This window comes from Euprymna scolopes, chromosome 45 (assembly GCF_053919585.1).
Source record: "Euprymna scolopes isolate OS-2025 chromosome 45, ASM5391958v1, whole genome shotgun sequence".
In the NCBI taxonomy this organism is placed as follows: Eukaryota; Metazoa; Mollusca; class Cephalopoda; order Sepiida; family Sepiolidae; genus Euprymna; species Euprymna scolopes.
In genome coordinates, this window is record NC_136526.1 from 66,193,856 (window position 1) to 66,211,902 (window position 18,047).

Below are 18,047 nucleotides of genomic sequence, written 5' to 3' on the forward strand. Positions count from 1 at the left end.
GTCAGCAGCAAACAAGGCCAAACTATTTGCCAAGAACTTTGTAGCTAACTCTACCCTCTGCGACGAAGACCATCGACTCCCCATATTTCCTCCTACAACAGACAACACACTATGCAACATACAAATATCTGTGCGTGAGGTCGCCAAACTAATCAAAAACCTTGATTCCACTAAAGCAACTGGCCCTGACGGCATCCCAATTATAGTGTTAAAAAAGCTTCAACCAGAACTTGCTCCCATACTTACAAAACTGTTTAAGCGTTGCCTTAAGGAGAAGTGCTTTCCAACACCCTGGAAAACCTCACCAGTATTCCCTGTATTTAAGAATTCAGGTGAAAAGTCATCTCCCTCTCAGTTGTGTGTCATGAGTAAGTTGCTGGAATCTATATTAAATAAAGAAGTAGTGAACCACCTCAACAGTAACAACCTTCTTAGTGACATGCAATATGGTTTCCGTTCTGCTAGATCTACAGCAGATGTGCTAATGGTTATGTCTCATAGGATTAGTGAATCTCTCGACAAAGACTTCCTCTCTAGGGCAATTGCTCTTGACATATCAAAGACCTTCGATAAGGTACGGCATAAGGGCCTACTTCACAAGTTTTCCAGCTACGGTATAATTGGAAATGTTTTCTCAATAATTAAATCATTTCTCTCTGATAGGCTTGCGCGAGGCTTTTTCTAGTCTTGCAAAAAAACACACATTCATATTTCAAGCTATATAACTTGTCGTGTACATACACACCCACGTCCACACACGTACATATATTCACGTACGCATACATACACTCACATTCACGTGTATATACACACACGCTAACGTACACACATGTACTCACACACGCACGCACAAACGCACACATGGATGACGTCACTTCCGCTTTCAATGGAAATCCACGCATGCGCAAAGACCACCGGAAACAAGTATAAACCAAAGAGCAACAACCGGCTTCTTCTTTTTCGAGACTACCCTCCTAGGTGGTTGGTCGCCGTTTTGGCAGACGCGCGCACTCGCGTACCCACAGACCGTATGAACACATCCTCACTCTTTCTCTCTCTATCTACTACTGGTCCCTGAGAACACCTTCGCGTAGCTGACTGCTAACTGACGTCAACTCTCCATTCTTTGCCGACACGCTGGACTATCATTCTCATTTCTACTACTCACTTCTTCTCCCACGCGCGAACAAACGATAGTGACCCGAACTTGAGATGAACACATATTTCCTTTTTCTTTCTACAACACCAGTCCCGCAACGAACATTCGTTACACACGCACGGACATGAACACATGTTATATCTAAAACATTCTTTCAACAGTAAATAAACAACGGTTATCTTATCCATCAATTGAGTCTTTGTTTCCTTCAGTCTTATTCGTTTCATTATTTTCTTGTGGCGAGCTAGGTATTTATATCCTGGTCCGTTACAGGCTCATAAGAGTAGTGGTAGATGGGTAACAATCAGAGGCCTACAGTATTAATGCTGGAGTACCCCAGGGATCCATCCTGGGCCCAACACTCTTCCTGATCTACATCAATGATCTCCCAAAACACATACTTAAATCATTCGTTGGCATCTATGCTGATGACACGACCATCTATGGCAACACATCAAAGGCCGTAAATGACAAAGCTCTCTCTAATTCTCTCTCCTCTGATCTTGAGCGCGTGGTACAATGGGGGAAGAGGTGGCTGGTCACTTTTAATGCATCCAAAACCAAGCTCCTATCTTTACATCATCAACGCTCTGACGCTCAATTGAAATGGATGGCTCTCGTCTTTGTGAGGCTTCATGTATTGACAAGCTCCTGGGTTTGACCTTTACTCCTGATCTGAAATGGAACACGTATATCAAGTCTGTTGTCCGGGCCACTGGGAAAATGCTGGGATTCTTCTACCGGTCCAGAAGATATCTCACTAATGATGCAATTCTCTATCTATATAAAAGCCAAGTACGTCCAAAGATAGAGTACTGCTGCCACATCTGGGCAGGAGCTGCTAAAAACAGCCTATCCTTCCTTGACAAAGTACAAAATAGACTTTGTGGATTAGCGGGGGATGCCCTTTTCTCTTCCCTGCAACCTCTCTCCCACAGAAGAGACATTGCGAGCCTGTCTTTGTTTTATCGTTATTTCCATGGCAAGTGCTCGTCCGAGCTCCAATCTCTGATCCTCCCTTGCCAATCTTTCACGATAAACACCCATCTAGCTAAAACCACTGTCAGCAATTTCCCCCATTCTTTATCTGTGCCGAAATCAAAACGTAGATTCCATGAACAAAGCGTCTTTCTGAGAAGTGCACACCTGTAAAACTCTCTCCCATTTGCCTGTTTCTCACCTGACTACAACTTGGATGTCTTCAAGTCCAACATAAACAAATTCCTGATTAATCGCCCCCTTAAGTAAGACGCGTTATCAAATCTTCAATACCAACTATTACTATGATATTATCCCCTTGATTACTGTACACACAATAACCCTTATCCCCGAGTGGCTTCTGGGTCTTGATAAGAGGTGATCACCATGTAAAAAAAATAAAATCTCTACACTAATATTCAGACTAGCATAATTGTTTGGAAGCACAGGGATGTGTAACATAGTGCGTGTGAGCACGCGGAAAACATCAGCAGCAGCAAAGGATAGCTTGCATGTGAAGAGATTAGCGATAGCAGCAGAAAATCGTACATATGCAAATTAGGAAGTATGTGCGAGAAGAGGAAGCAAGAAAGGAGAAAATGCAACACGTGCTTGGGAAGAAAGAAAGTCGCCGTAGAAAGAAATGGAAGTGTGAAGTCGTAGGTGAGAAATGGCTGGCTAATGCCAACATGAGGTCGGGAAAGAAAGAAAACTCAAAGGAAAAAATATGTATCAATGTATCTTGAAACATAATTAACATTATAATATACGTGTTATGAAGAATGTCAAGAAGTAATAAACTGATTAAAAATATCCCGTCTCAGTTTGGTGAATTTATAGACTCAGGATCAACAAATATCAAAGACTATACAAACTTTGATTTGATCTTGTAATGATTTGGCTAGCTTTATAAAAATATTTTTAACATTTGAACAGGTAGTCTTGCACAACCAAACTGAAACACTTCAACACTGCTTCAGTGAAATTTTTGAAAATACAAAAAAAAAAACATATATTTTGTTATTTAAGTAATTCACTGAGTTTTCCCCCCTTTTAATGTATTAAAACGTCGCTTATAAATATTTGGATCAATATGTTGGAATTCCCTTATTTTTACAAGTGCAAATAATGCAAGAATAAATAAGAAAAGAAACTTCTGGCAAAACATTTGTTTGTTATAAATTTGTTTCTTTGACAACTTTTTCGAATCTATGTGTACAGTAATACAAAAAAAAATTACTCGATCAAATTAAATGAATTTTTTTCGGAGACCTTCAGTCCAAAACGGATGCGTACAATATAACCTTTTCCAATATTTTCATATTTTAATGTCTTCATTAAACTGTACAAGTGCCGAATAAGCAGCTCAATACAAAATAAAATAAAATGTTTGATAATTAATGATTTATATATAGATTATAATGCACAAATGCTGATGCAAAAGAATGGGCGACTCGAAGTCTGCAGCAAACATTGTCGGATAAATAATTATTTTATTTTTCTAAAAAAAAGAAAAATATCAATATTTGGTGTTTATTCAGATTGGCACTTTTTTTACAATAAACAAAAATGAAGAAAAACATTTATATTTTACCTATTTGTCACGGAATGAAGATCTTATATTTCAAAAAATTACAAAAAAATGATCAAGTAGTTTCTTTTCTTTTTTATGGAAAACCAAAGTTGCCGTTTTTTACCGATAAGATCATGTTTTTCTATAGAATATAATAAGGGGAGGTAATCAGTGATCATTTTGACAGTTTCCACGTGTATTATTAGAATTGTCTGTCCTTGTCCACTAATTAATTCGTTGACTTCATTTTTTCGTTCTCATCAAAACAGTAAAATTTGATGGGGGATCGACTTACGATAACGTTGTAACTAAAAAGTGAGCACCCCTTTCAAATGTCGAAATATTAACTCTTTTTTCTCTTTAATAATAAGCTGGCACATTAGTGTCCATTTAATAATATTCCACTGAAAAAAATTGCAAGAAACCAAACATAAACAAATTTATAGTGAGGGTGACGCTCGTACAGGTATGCCAACAATTCATAAAATATTTTGTTTTTAAAAGTATCATTCTTTAATTAAATAAATTATAGTTTGGCAAATGTGTATTTCAGCGGCGTAAATTATTTGATGGGCAAAAATTATAAAAATTATTTATTTTTATATAAAACACATTATTACGCCCGAAGGTTGAAATAAAACCCGAAAAAATTGAATTTGTATTTTTTTTTTTTCCACTTCTTTTTTATTAGAGTAAAAATACAATAACCAAGGGCGCCATCTTGTTTGGAAATTTGGCCTTTCTAAGGCTTGCCAGATTTACCTTTTTGGCAAAATTTGGCCTTTTTACGCTCTAGCATGGACCATGGTTCCATGCAAGAGCGTAAAAAAAGGCCAAAAAGGAAAATCTGGCAAGCCTTAGAAAGGCCAAATTTTCAAAACAAGATGGCGGCCTCGATTGTTGTATATTTAGTCTAATAAAAAAATGTTGAAAAAAAAATACAAATTCAATTTTTTCGGGGTTTTTTCAGCCTTCGGGTTTAATAATGTGTTTTATATAAAAATAAATAATTTTTATAAATTTTTGTCTGTCAAATAATTTACGCCAAATAATGAAATTATTAATAATTAATTATTAGATATGTGATTATTGTATTGTTTTAATTTATTTTTAAAGTGCTCTGCTGTATATTGTTTGCATAGCCAAACACCCAACGGTGATTAGGGAAATTTGGTTCCTTTTATATGATATAGAAATTCGAGAGTATTTTGCCAATTTCGCCTCGAGGAATATGCCGGATTCCAAAAATAATTAAACATTGCGATAAATAGATAATAGTTTGGTAAGTCGTTGTTTTAAATTATTCTCTCATTTTATTTTCTGCGATCCTGTTTTTACGATCGCCATTTTGAATTTTAGTCTCTTACGTCACACGTTTTAACGCAGATTATAAAAAGTAAGTATTTGTTGAATTTATTTTATCAATTTTGAGTCACATTCGTCAGCTGATCTAGTCTGATATATATGAATGCCCTGGAAAGGTCACTTCTGATTAATATTTACCAGTTTTAAAATATTCGGCGCTTCTACAGAATTGGGACGAGGTTTTGCAGTAAACAATGGTTTCTACTGACTTTTTTTATTCAAGGCGAAGAGGCCACTCGAGGATAAGGGTTAAAGAGTGTACAGTAGAAATTGGACAATATAGTAACCATTAGTAATAGAAATTCGGTAAATTTGTTAACTTATATGGAACGGCTCATCAAAAAATTGTTTTTTCTCAATTTTAATAAGTTACTATGGTAGCTTCTAGATTATCTAGTCGAAATTACCTGAATATTACAGAATTATAAAAAAAACAAAAACAACTTTAATCGTGTAAAACTTTAATCTTGTTTAAATCAAAACGGAAAATTACCTCCCCCTTTGAACTGTCCTGTGTCTTACGATCGTTTTCATCAAATTCTATTTTTTATTTTCTTTAATAAATAATTTTCTACCTTATCGATTTTCATAATTTTTTGATATAATCATCTTAAAAATACGAGGAATGCGTAGATACCATTGTTTTCATGTGGAATTCAAGATTGTGATTTCCGAGATTTCGTCCCAATAATGGGGAAGAAGCACCAAATAAAAAAAAAAATCGTTTGCATATTTTAAAACTGTTAAAACTAGCAATATACATGAAAAAATTTTAATGGCTTAAAATATTTCAATAATGGCATACATTGAAATAGTGGCGAGCCTATACGAGAATGCCTACCAACGATTCTCATAGATTACAGGCTTAAGTATCATATTAGCAGAAAAAAATTTGAAAAAAAATTAATAAATTTTAAAAATAATGTTCTAATCATGTGACACGTCGGTAAAGAAATGGGCAGTAAGTCAAATAGCAATGAATTAGAACGTTATAATGAGAAAGTGAACCCCCTTCTTAAAATTTATCAATTTTTTTTTTTTTTTTGCTAATATTATACTGAAGTCTGTAATCTATGATAATCGTCGGAAAAAACTTTTTAAGAATGTGTGAAACACGCCTTTTTGAGGGGTGGGAACCCTTGTACAAGTCCGCCAAAACAGCTTGATGAGCTACGAAAGTCTTTTTCAATTTTTAAGAATCCAATTAAAATTAAGGAAGTTATGACTATTTTTATGCTTCGCACATTTGGATATTTTCCCCTTTTTAAGACCATGTGGGTTTTGTCAGATTTTTTACACTAGTTTTTCATTAAAATGTTATATCTTTGTTAAAACACAAGATTAGCCAATGAAATTTGTCATATAAGTGTATTTTTGTGCAAGGAATCAGAATATGTTCCTGAATATCTCCAGAAATTAATGGTTTCCAAGTAATCTGCAGTAAATGCACATAAATATGCCATGTATCCATTAAAAGAAAATAAGTTAAAGAACTCAAAACTGAATTGTAATGCATTTTATGTACAAGAAACTGAAATCTAAGACTAGGACTGTTTCAAAATGAATATATTTCAATATTTCTTTGGTATCATTGTAGATTAACACTGTCCTTTACTCTCCCCCCACCCATCTGACCATCTTTCAAAATTGATTCTACCTTTTTAGGCAATTACATCTGAACATCCTGAAAAGCTTTAATGAAAGATAAACAAAAATTATTTTAGAGTTTAATGTAAAATTATTCCTCACTTGGGGCCATTCTAGCGTTTTAGGGCAGTTAAACATGTTTTCTATGGGAGATAAATCCATGTGTTGCTTCAAGAGGGGTTTTGTGCAATTATGGGAGGATAAAGAGATTTATCACTCTGTCTTTGGGTTAATGGTAGAGCTAAGGGAAGTTATGTGAAGATTTGACAGTTGGGGTTAGTTTCACATAAATTTAATGTAAAATAATTCACCATTTGGAAGGAATTCTGGCGTTTCAGGACAGTTAACCAATTTTTTTATAAATCATGTGCATTTTTCTTTAAGGAAGGATCTGGTTTTATTTGTTTGTTTTTTAGACGCTTATATGTATCTTATATAGGATTTTTTTCATGGTGAGCTTGCAACTCAGACTTAGCATTATTGTTAGGACTAAAGAAGGTTTTAGGAGGAGGCTTGCCACTGATACTTAGAGTTAGAGTTAGGATTAATGGAGTTTTTAGTTTTTAAGAGGGCGTTTACAGTTAGTGGTTCATAATTATTGGCTTTTGAAAATGTTATAGCTTAGATTTTGAACATCAAATTACTGTGTGTTTTAATTTAAATAGGGATGGTATAATAAAATTTTGGGGTCTGCATTCGCGCCTGGCCTCCATAGAATGGAAATAGGCACAAACTTTAATAAAGACTTTTGATATCTATCTGCGTAAGTATGCTTTGATAATTATGTTTCAATTTGAAAAAATATGGTATAATAAAATTATGGGGTGTTCATTCGCACCTGACCTCCATAGAATGGAAATATGTCACAAAGTTTAACAAGGTTTTTTAATATAGATATATAGATCCACAGAATATTGTGATAAGTGTTTCAGTGTGAACAAGTATGGTATAAGAAATTATGGGGTTTATCTATTTTATTTTTACTTTCACAATATTCTGTGGATCTGTATCTAGCCTCTCAAAAAAAAATGCTAGACAATACTAGCCTCTCAAAAAAAAATGCTAGATAATACTAGCCTCTCAAAAAAAAATGCTAGACAATACTACCTTCCCAAACACCATTAGACTTTATAAGCTTATAAAAAAGTCAGTTAAATTGTAATTCTCCATTATACGACAACGATTACAAAAAAGTCTGAATCGAATGATATTTCAATCTTCCATTTCTCAATGCTTTCAATTTTCAAAAGTTTAATGCAAATCGTTTTACTATTTTTATTTTTTGACTTATTTAATATTTCGATATCTCAACACTTTCAATTTCCAAAATTTGATGTGAATCGTTTAATATTTTCCTTTCCTGATGCTTTCAATTTTCACAAATCCCACTTTTGTCTCGGTCACATCGATTCTATATTTCTAGCTTATAATAAAAAAAATGGATTCTTATCAGCATTCCATATAGTAAATTCCGATCTTTTCAGTTCGGTTCTAACAGAACTCAACTCCTCTATCATCTCAGCTTTACATTTTTTTTATTACATCATTTTGGGGGTGAAGCTACATTGATATGCAAATTTATGCAAATCAAACTACAAATGTGTGATCTATTTAATATTTTATATATTTGATACAGCATAATCGCGTTGACACACTAGTTTTCATCAGATCACGAAAGTTAAGCAATGTTGAGCCTAATTAGTACCAGATGGGTGACCATTTAGTAATTCTAGGTGCTGTATGTGTTCTCCGCTTATCTTGGCATTTGTTTCCAGTCATCCTGTACATACACTTCACTTGCCACTGGTATTTAACAATGTCGACTCAGCTGAGGTGTGGTTGGAGATTGCACACCTCCTGCCACAATAATTTCACGTGCAGGCATCCGTTCATGGGTATCCATAGTCTGTCAAAAGTGAAGGAGCCCTTTTTAATTTAATATGTGATCTATTTAGTACGTGATCTATTTAATATGTGATCTATTCAATACATTATTTCATCATTTTATGTTTACAGATAATTGCAACAATGAAAGCATTTGATTGAACAGAAATTTCTTTTGGAAAAAAGTACCAGTCACATTAAAAACTACAAATGGAAACAGATGCTGAAGAGAAGCCGAATTCTTGTGAAATGAAGCAGTCGAATATTTCAACAAGTTCTGAATCAAAAAGAGGGACGAAAGCATCTGCAGAAAAAGTGTATTCTTGCAACGTCTGCGGATACAGATCTTCAAGTGCGTCTAATCTCGCGCGACATGTACAAACACACACGGGCGAGAGACCTCACGCCTGCAACATCTGCGATGCAACATTTTCCGAACGCCATCATTTAAAACTACACATACGCACACATACAAAAGAAAAGCCATATGTGTGCAACGTATGCAGTGTAGCATTTTCAAACGGCACCACGCTAAAAGAACATGTCCGCACGCACACAGGAGAGAAACCATACTCGTGTCGGCTGTGTCACTCTTCGTTTACAAATAGCTCACATCTAAAGTTGCATATTCGCACACATACTGGTGAAAAGCCTTATGCATGTGACGTATGCGATGCTGCATTTTCAAACAGTTCAAACTTTAAGTCACACATGAGGGTGCACTCAGGGTTGAAACCTTTTTCATGTCCGATGTGTGCATCTGCGTTTTCGCACAGCTTTGCGTTAAAACGGCACATACGCACACACACTGGGGAAAAGTTGTATTCTTGTGAAGTTTGTGGACGTGCGTTTTCAAGAAAGGCGCACTTAACAAGCCATGTACAAACTCATACTGGGCAGAAACTATGTCCATGTAAAATTTGTGGATCGACATTTTCCAATGCTTCCAATTTAAAACGACACATGCGTAAACATGATAATTAGTGTCAGACGTGATAGGTTCCTCATTCCGCCATACTGCATATCGATGATTTCTGAGGAGGTTCATTCGGCATTTTCAAACGCTTTCAATTTAAAAAGAGACATGAGTAGACATGACGATAATTAGTGGAGAAAACTTGATTACCTACTAAACAGGAAAAATCGGGCATGAAGATAATTTTCCTTACAATGCCACCCTAACTAAATATTCAAACTCTCATAGGATTTGCAATTTAAATAAAGTTTTTCTCTGGAATTGGCTGACAGCTGCTAAAGTTTTCTTTGAGCTTAAGGAATAACCAAAAGTCACAGGGAGCAAAGTTTGGATTATAGGGAGGGCGAGGAACTGTTTTGATGCCCATCTTAGTTGAATAGTCTGATGCGTAAACAATGATAATTAGTGGAGAGAACTTGAATGCTTACTATATAGGACAATTTGGCATGAAGATAATTTTCGCTACGATTAAACCCTGAGCAAATATTCAATATCAATATCGGTCAACTAAATTCTTGACCTCTGCCTCTCGTTACTCTCTAAACAAAGAAGGTCAAGTGTCATGTGACAGAGCTGCCCAACTGTTTAATCCTTGCAAATCTGGTCCTAACAAGTAACCCCTTACAACTTAGTGGCACTGTGCCTTTTTTGGAGTGAACAAAAGACACACAAATACATGTGAAATACACAGCTTTATTGACAGACCACAAAACGACAAAAGCAAGCTAGACACTAAAACATAAATGTTACCACTATTGAATAAGATACAGAAACAAGTGTCTACTTAGGCTTCCAATTTAAAAAGACACATGTGTAAACATGACGATGATTAGCATCAGATACAATTGCTTTCCTGTTCTACTATGCTGCATATTGATAATTTCCCAGACAGTTCGTTCTCACCCTAACATTGACTCTAATTAATGAATATGAGACGAAATATAATGCATGCTCTATCTTGCATAAAAATCAAATCTTCAATATTGTACGAAATACTAATAATTGGCCAAATTTTATTGCTCAACATAGTTAAGTGCTTCCATTTTTTGTTGTTTGTGAATGGCTGTATGCCCAATTCCGTGGAAAATAGATGGGTCGTTATGTTTTACATGAATGGCTGGCCAGAAGATCTGACTTAACATTCTGTGATGTTTTTCTCTGGAGTTGGCTGACAGAGCAAGTCTACTCAACCAAACCAAAAAATTTAGAGAAACTTGAATACCTACTAGAGGACAACCTGGCATGAAGATAATTTTTCCTACAATTAAACCCTGACTAAATATTCAAAATCACATAGTATTTGCAGCCTAAATAAGATCTTGTCAAGTTTGTGGGCACATGTTTTCAAGAAAGCCAAACTTAACGAGTCATGTACAAACTCAGTTATATGGAATTTTGACATAGTTATATGGAATAAGTCAAAAAGGGTGGCAACCTTGGTTGAAGTGAGTGTCCCTAATGATAGAGGTCTGACCAGAGCTGAAAGAGAGAAACAGACCAAATACCAAGCTCTCATGTAGGATATGAAAAGAAACTGGAATCTTAAGGAGATATCAATCATACCAGTTATCATATGTGCCACAGGACTTATGAAGAAGAACCTGAAGTCCTACCTAACTAATATTCCTGGTGAACCAAGTGCAAAAGAGATCAGACAATTGAACTTAAGGGAACAGCGAGGATACTAAAAAGAGCTCTCAGTTGGTTTCAATAAAAAGCAGGGCAATGTTGGTAGCTAGTTTGGCTGCCCTATACCCAGCATTACAATCTTCAAAGGAAGAAAATTAAAAAAAAAAGAAAAAAAGACACAAACTCTGTTTATGTAAAATTTGTGGGTCAGCATTTTCCAACACTATCAATTTAAAAAGATATGCATAGAGATGACAATAATTAGCATCAGATGCAATTGATTCCTTGGTCCACCACGCTGCATATCAATAATTTCTGAGATGGTTCGTTCCTGCAACTTTTTTCTCTGGGGTTGGTTAATAGAGAAATGGGGCAGAATTACAAAACAAGTCCAAAAGAGTCGCCAAAAATACATCAAAACCTTAAATTGCAAAACAGGAAGAATGAGCAAACCAACAGTGTGCGGAGTTTTTTTGGATGAGTTCACCCAGGCCTATTATATCGATGAAGGAGAGTATAAACTCACTAAAAAGAGGATCGCTCCACTATGATCAGGAGAGGATTGATGACCAGTGCTTTTAAAAAAATGAGTGATCTCAGCAATGACAACAAGTGCAGGTTCTGCCACACAGAAGTGGACAGTGTGAGCGACCTGACATCTTAAATATCGCCACTGTAAACTTTCCTTTATATAATAGATCAGCAGGGGTACTCAGTGTTGCTCAGGACCATATAAAACAATAGACCAAATGCTCTAAAACGGACAATACTAATTCTAAGAAATAAATAATTATAGGTGGTGACCTCCATGTAAAAAAAAAAAAAATAAATAAATAAATCTCAATTTTTTTTTATTACATTTTCACCCCAAACAAAGCACATTGCCACTTTGATGTAGGGGGCTACTATCACGGACATAATCTACAGAGGTACTATGTGGGGAGTTGGGCAGCAAAATGTTGGTTCACATTACACCTAAACTTCTGCATGTCAGTACAGTTGGGGAAGCAGGAACCCGGAAGGGAATTCCAAAGTCTAGCAGTTCTGGGGAAGAAACTACTGAAATAGAAGGCTCTTTACATCTAGAGATCTCAACTGTGAATGGGTGAGATTTTGCTATTTTTGGGGGGGTATTTACGTCGAGGGGATACAAGTGCTTGCAGTTCTTTGGAGCATTCACCGTTAAAGTACTTGTAGAACAGGTAGAGGGATGCTACATTTCATCGATGGGATAGAGGCTTCGCAAAATATGTCTACAAATAGCATAAGGGTATTTAGCAACAATTCCAGGAAGGCCAATTCTAGTTGGTAAGTCCAGGTAGCAACATAATAAGCTGGCATCATCAAAACACTTAATCTCCAAATGTATATAGCAAGCACTGGCTATGGCAGGAGAAGCTAGATCAGTAGCCCTAGACATATCTAAGGCATTTAACAGGGTTTAGCACGATTGTCTTCTCATGAAAATTGAATTATATGGTATTGCTGGACGTATCCATCCATCCAGTGCGGCCGTAGACAAGATTGAACTCACTACACGAGTTTGTAGTGTAATTCAAATCTTGTTGATAGAGAAATTTTATTTGACCCATAATTGGGACACTGACAGGTACGACCACTCTGTGTCAGTACCACAAACTTAACATTCGACCGCAGTCGAGATTTAACTCACTACACGAGTTTTTGTAGTGTAATTCAAATCTTGTCTGTAGCTGAATACTTGATGCTTCGCCAGGGCTATCAAGAGTATTTTTTATCGTGACACCCTCACTAGACTGGGTGTCTACTACAGATTAAGAGAGTCCCATATACTTTCGAGAGAAGGATAGATCGCTCCAGATTCTCAACCTGGTGTTTTACCTAGTGGTACATACAGCATCTCACTTTCCCAAATGGTCACACATCTGGTACTAACGTTGGTGATCTGGCCAGAACCGGTGTGTCAACATGATTTTGCCGTATACTTAACACAATCAAATCCTTCTTAGATAAAAGAAAAAACCAGGTTGTTTTCGATGGTAATACATCAAACCATGATATAAATGTGGATGTGTCACAGTTGTCAATCTCTAAAACAGACAATATTAATCCTGAAAATGCCCCCCACTCGTTATTAGGTAGCCTAATAGGAGATATCCTTTTCTCTTCCCAGCAACCTCTATCCCACAGAAGAGATGTTGCGAGTTTGTCTCTGCTTTATCGTTATTTTCATGGAAAGTGTTTGACTGAGCTTCAGTCTATGGTCCCCCCTCGCCAAACTTTCACAAGAAACACTTGTCTAACTGAAAACACTATCAATGACACTCGCTATCTGTGCCTAAACCTAAACGTAGATTCCATGAGCAAAGCTTCTTTCTTAGAACTGCATGCCTGTGGAATTGTCTTCCGTTTTCCTGCTTTTCAGCTGACTACAATATGGTTGTCTTCAAGTCTAACGTAAACAAGTTCTGGATGGACCGTTCCACTTGTTAACAAATTTACTAAATTTCCATTACTAACGATTACTAAATTGTCCAATTTCTACTGTACACTCTTTAACCCTTATCCTCGAGTGGACTCTTGGCCTTTATAAGTGGTGATGCCTATGTAAAAAAAAAAACAACCAAGAAATAAATTTAACTTGTCTTCAGTTTCACACAATGTCTACAAAATAGCATAAAGATACTAAGCAACAATTCCAGGAAGGCTAATTGTCAAATTCAAGTAGCAACTGTAATGAGGCAACATCATCATGTCACTCTTTGCAAAAGACTTAGACTTCATACCAGTGGTATGTTTACAGTCCAAGAGAAGTAGGAATCCCTCTTTTTTTTTTGACAAGCAGAACAACGACAATGAACGTCCTCTATTTGGACATCAATACAGCGACTACCATCTTGCAATAGTTTTGTCACTGTCACAGGCCTTGGATGAACACCAGCATCTTTCCATCTGCATTGGTGAAATGAATCAGTCAATGACAGCAACAATGTGCTTCCAACACTGAAAGAATATTTCCTCTAGAAAGAGTGGGTAACACTCAACCTGGCCCCAGAAAAGGTTGCCAGAACACGGAACAACCTGCACAAGTGTCTCTGTGGTGCTGACGTGCAGACTTTTGCACACATTCTCAAAGACTGTCCCCTAAGAGACACATGCTCTGATATGGACCTGAGCCCCAGACATTACCCGACGATGGATCTCTCTTTTACCCTGAATCATCCCAAAGTCCCAAATACTTAGCACTTTCCCATAATACTCACGTCTTGCTGTCATAGAACTTTGTCATATGATATTCAAAACAATATTTAAAAATTTGATTTCTTGTAATACATTAAAGAGATTATCGTTTTATTAATTTTAATTATTGAGATATGAATTTAATTTGTTTCATGACCATCAACATATCTTGAAAATAATTGTATCTCAAAATAATTATTTAAATCAAAAGAAACACAATTAATTCATTCCAAGAGTAAAAAATTTACCCGAAATTACACTCAACAATCACTAAAAAAGATAAATTCAACAGTAATTGATATATAATAATAAATGTTTATAAAAACAAAAATAATCATACTCGCCTCATTACAACTTTATTCTTCATTTTTTTTATTCATCCTTTCTGTTACATTAAGACTTAAATATTAAGCATTTAGTAGGTTCATTCCCCTACGCGAGGCATACTTTGATGTGGACCTGAGGAATGCCCCAGACACTGCCTATCCATAACAATATTTTAAAATTTTATATTTTTGTTATAATACAGTAATACTTTGATATACAAATTCAATTCATTCCATGACTGCCAATGTATCTAAATTTAAAACATTTCATATTTCAAAACAGTTATTCTCATTTGCACTAAAAGAAATTGAATTCATTTCAAGGATAAGAAATTTATGCAAAACAAACTAAAATTTCACTCAACAACTACTAAATAATGATAAATACAACAGTTAAAATTGATATATAATAATAAATGTCAATAAAAACAATGCATAAAATAGAGTTGTACTCACCGCCTAGGTGAGTGCTACAGTACGGGATGCTTGTTTGTTTGTTTGTTTTTGTTTTACGGCATATCAACCCTTTTCAGGTTATTTAATGCAAAATCTAGTGATTTTGAAGAACAATTTTTTAATAGAGTATATTTGTTGTTTTCAAGTCGGTTTCTATTTAACCCATAGTTGGGACCCTAACAGGTACTACCATTCCGGGTCATAATGGATTTGGGAGCAATGGCAATTAAAGGGTGGTTCCACATTCCCAAATCCCACAAGCTGGGGCCTCACCATTGGATATAGTTTAAGGTTATATTTAGGACCATAGTATGGAATGCATTTAAGGAGAGAAAAAAGCAAATCTACCACACACACACACACACACACACACACACACACACACACACACACACAATTACTAAAAGAGGGCAACATTATACACAATTAAAGACATTGAAAAAACTTACTAAATCTAATATATAAACGGCTATATTTTTGTCTGTTGGTCTGTCTGTCTCCATATTTTCAAACTCTGTCTCCTCCGAAACTAAAAGTCACAGAGCGGCACTAGGGGTCTTAAATGATTGGATTTTTTATGGGCTGTTTTCTTTATGGGTCCTTAGCCGGTTAAAATCGTTTTTAAGGGATCAAAATTTAAAAAATCGTTAAACATTTTGTACATTCATCTTAATTTATTTTTAATTTGTAATCAGCTTATATGTGTGTCCCGTTGATACAGTGGTAACGTCACCAGCTTTGACTGCTACAGTTTTTATTTCGATTCTAGCTGATCGCACCTAAACACTTTTTATTTTCACCTTTAAAATCACGATTCTATAAAAAATATATACGAAATCTGGACAAATTAAAATATCATATTTAAGCGTATTTTATGACCAGACAAAGTCGGTCCCCTCCCACTATTGTTTAATATTTAAGTTTAATATGTAATTAATATAACAAAAAAAATGAATAAACTTACCATGGAGACAGAGATGAGTGGCTAACAAAGATGAGCTCTCCAAAGCTGGCCATAGGATTAGTTGGAAGTGTTCTTAGTTTTCTCTTCATTTGTTTGTTGTGATTTTTCATAGTGAGATTTTGAGTTTGATGAAGAGGCCAGCAGAGTTATTTAGTGCAAGGCAGAGCAGAAGGGAAGCAAGAGAGAGAATTATTCGATGAGAGTCAAATAGCATTCATCGGCAAACATTTTTTTGTTGATACTTTCCATTTACGCAATTTGGATTTGGGGTAGCTCTGTAGCTTCTTCCACGATCTCTCGTATAGTTCCTTCTTTTAACTTCAAGAGTGTTCTCTTAAATGTGTCAACAAACCGTTCAGATTTTTCATTTGCTTGTGGATGGAGATCTGAAGTGCTGAGAGAGAATAGAAATGAAAGAATAAGTGAGGAAGGAAAACTTTTGTAGACCACTGAAAAGGAAAAGCTATAGCAGTTCCAACTAATATGGTACTGAAAGACTTCACCAAAAGTTACTGCATAGTTTTGTCTATTCGTCAAATGGCAATTCAGTAACCCCCAGTATTTTGCACCTGCTGGTAGGACAATCTCCTTGGGAGTTACTCCAAAGTTCGAGTTCCTAAAAATTCTTATTGTAGTGTTCTCCATACGCTTCGGTCCATTGTTGGTCCGATTTCTCTGAAGACAAGCACATGATTTTGAACTTGACAGAATACATGGAGTGGGTTGCCATTACCTTCCCCAGCTAATTCGCCTGTTTGCACCTATCCGTTGTCCTTAGATCATCCGCATAGCTGCAGTCGAATAACATAACTCTTAAAACCATAGAACCATTGATCTGCTAGAGATTCCTCCTCGTCCATGGTCATCTAATGTCCTGCTGCTGACATCATCAGTTACCTTCTCCTTGTATCACCGGGATTAATTTACCAATGAACCCATCCATTTCAATGATATGGATCTTATAGAAAAAGAGCATCGTAGGCACAAGGCCAACCATGTTTAGAGTGAGTGATCTAACCCTAACCCAACCACTCACGTAGGCCTTGTATGAAGGTGAATATTGAAGACATTGTGCGCGTCACAGTGACCTATCAAAAAATGAAGGACGTAAGTGATACTTAGTTTTATCCAAGCAAGATGATTGGATTACATTCGAAAGTTTGTGGCTCCCAGTTAAGGGTCAGTACATACAAGGTCCACAAAAATGATTGCTTCAGGATCTCTTCTCATCCAGGTAACAGGCCCAGGATTAACCTTGAACGTCCACATGATAGTGACAAGGAAGATAGCGACCTGGTCTTGCATACCAAGTCCGTCAACCCTGAGACAATTAGCAGCATAAGTCGCGACAAGAGGTTACTACTAAGCAGTCAACCAACCAGCCAATCCCTATTGTGACTGAGGAGAAGATTCCAGTTGACTTCTCCCACGGAACAGACACAACACGCCCCATCTTGTTGACGGTCCGTAGATAAAGACATGCTCGTCCCCTCAAACTTAAGGCGAAACCATCCTACCTGAAAGACTGTGTTACTAACCTTTTGTGACTGATGCTAAGAGCCGTTATCTTGAGAAAAGAAGAGGAAAAAAGAGCAATAATAGAAAAAAAGGTAAAAAAAAAAAAAGGGGGGGGGGCAATATTGAATTATGACCGCATATCAGTCAAGGGAGATAATTCAGCATGACGGTGTTATTTATTTACGGTTGTTGTCTGCCTCTTCCATTTTTTGTTTACGTTTTCTGTTTTGTTTGGAGTTTCGTTCTGTACATTCGAAGATTAAAGTCTCCGTTCCTTCAAATGGTTTCGTGTGATATACATTTATTTACAAGCACAGTTATTTTTTTTACGTCATTGTTTCACAGTTTTTTTT

At 36.0% G+C, this 18,047-nt stretch overlaps 1 protein-coding gene and 1 long non-coding RNA gene across 2 annotated transcripts in view; one reads left to right on the forward strand and one right to left on the reverse strand.

Moving 5' to 3' along the window:
• The window catches only part of LOC145269861 (uncharacterized), a 101,500-nt gene that overhangs the window by 51,140 nt on the left and 32,313 nt on the right, over window positions 1-18,047 (reverse strand). The window contains exon 2 of the mRNA XM_080125591.1: window positions 16,177-16,570. The gene's annotated coding sequence lies outside the window, so the exon portion shown is untranslated. The remainder of the gene's footprint in view (window positions 1-16,176; window positions 16,571-18,047) is intronic.
• LOC145269863 (uncharacterized) lies at window positions 5,039-15,239 on the forward strand. Its single transcript, XR_013865275.1, has 2 exons — window positions 5,039-5,106; window positions 8,739-15,239. It is a non-coding gene; the product is annotated as an uncharacterized LOC145269863 (long non-coding RNA).